Below are 1,982 nucleotides of genomic sequence, written 5' to 3' on the forward strand. Positions count from 1 at the left end.
TGTGTCTTTTTATAGGTGAGTTGAGACCATTGATATTGATGGATATTAATGACCAGTGATTGTTAATTCCTGTTATTTTTTGTGGTTGTGTTGTGTTGTCCTTCTGTGGTGTATGTTGGTGTGGGATTATCTATTGCTTGATTTTTCATGGATGTGTTTAGCTTCTTTGGGTTGGATTTTTTCTTCTAGTGCTATCTGTAGGGCTGGGTTTGTGGACAGGTATTGATTAAATCTGGTTTTATCCTGGAATATTTTGATTACTCCGCCTATGGTGATTGAGAGTTTTGCTGGGTATAATAGTCTGGGTTGGCATCCATGGTCTCTTAGTGTCTGCATAAGATTTGTCCATGATCTTCTAGCTTTCATAGTCTCTATTGAGAAGTCTGGTGTTATTCTGATTGGGTTTGCTGTGAAGAGACCTCATGACAGGCCGACTTGGTGCTGGGGAAGGAGCAGAGAGTTCTACATTTAGATCACAGGCAACAGGAAGTGGACTGTGTCCACACTGGGTATGGCTTGAGCACATATGAGACCTCAAAGCCCACCCCACAGTGACACACACCCTCCAACAAAGCCGCACCTCCGAATAGTGCCACTCCCAAACCACCACAGTTACTAATGAACATGTTGCTTAATTTCCAGATTTGGGGGAAGTGTCTTGTTTTCCTTCCAGTACTGTGTTCTGGTTCATTCATTGTAGGAAATCTGCTTGATATTAATATTCATGATGCCTTGGATTTTGTGTGTGATACACCATGTAGTAAGAGCCCTGTGGCTTGAATTGCTTACAGTGTGTCTCATAAGGCAAAGACAGTGGTGAGCTCACTCAGCTTGTGTTCATTTGAAAGGTCCATATTTTGTCTGTACTTCTTTTTCTCTTCTCCTTCCCCCCACCTTCCCCTCTCCTCTCCTCCCCTCCCCTCTCCTCCTCCTCTTGGGTGGTGGAGACTGGACCCAGGGCCACACATGCTAAGTAAACAGTTTCCCACTGACCTGCTCTCCAGCCCTGTGTTCAAAAGCTCTGCTTTGCTGGGTCTAGGGATGCTGTGTTTCTTGTGTTGTTATGGTTTGGTTTTCTTCTCCAAGATTTTCAAAATGCTCCATTCTTTCCTTCAAGATGGCTGCTGAGGAACGTGCCTGTAGTCTAACAGAGAATTTTTCCCCTTCTATTTTTTTAAGCTTTTTCTTTGACTTTAGACAATTTCATTATAATATGTCTTGGTGTCCTTTGGGTTCAACTTTTTGGGGACCTATGGGTTTCATGAATCTGGACAGCTATTTTACTTCCCAAGTTTGGGAGGCATTTAGTCATTTGTTTAAATAGACAGTGTTTGTGTGTATTTGCGTGTGTGTGTGTGTGTGTGTGTGTGTGTGTGTGTGTGTGTGTGTAGAAAGAGAATCTGAGAACAGGATGTTAGTATGAAGGAGAAAAAGTAAATTATCCTATGGATAATTATGGTACTTTTTTTCTAATGATTGTATAATTGGAAAGCTTTCAGAAAAGCTGGCATAAAATAATTAAAATAAATGAACAGATAGGATTTCATAGTAGCCATCCTAGATAGGGCTATGGAAATTTTTCTTTCTATTTCTATGTATTTTATAAATATTTAACTAGAGACAGTAGCTCATACCTGTAATCCTTGCACTCAGGAGGCTGAGGCAGGAGAATCTTAAACTTGAGGCTAGCCTGGGCTACATAGTGACCCTTCATCTCAAAATACACACAAAATGATTTTTAGATGTCTGTACTTCGTGACTACATTGCCTTCACCCCGTCTGCTCTGGGCTGTCATGAGGGAGCAGCTCCGCTTAGCATCTCTCCTCCTCCTCCTCACAACTGCTTCAACCCGGCCAGAAACAGCGGAGTCAAGTGACGGGCTCTGATGGGTCACTCTCTGCCACCACACCCAAACTGATAAGGAAGTCAAATAAAATCCAACTGAAAATGCGTTTTGATTAGTTTAACAAAAACTTCTCCG

Source organism: Peromyscus leucopus, chromosome 20, assembly GCF_004664715.2.
Source record: "Peromyscus leucopus breed LL Stock chromosome 20, UCI_PerLeu_2.1, whole genome shotgun sequence".
Taxonomy (NCBI): Eukaryota; Metazoa; Chordata; class Mammalia; order Rodentia; family Cricetidae; genus Peromyscus; species Peromyscus leucopus.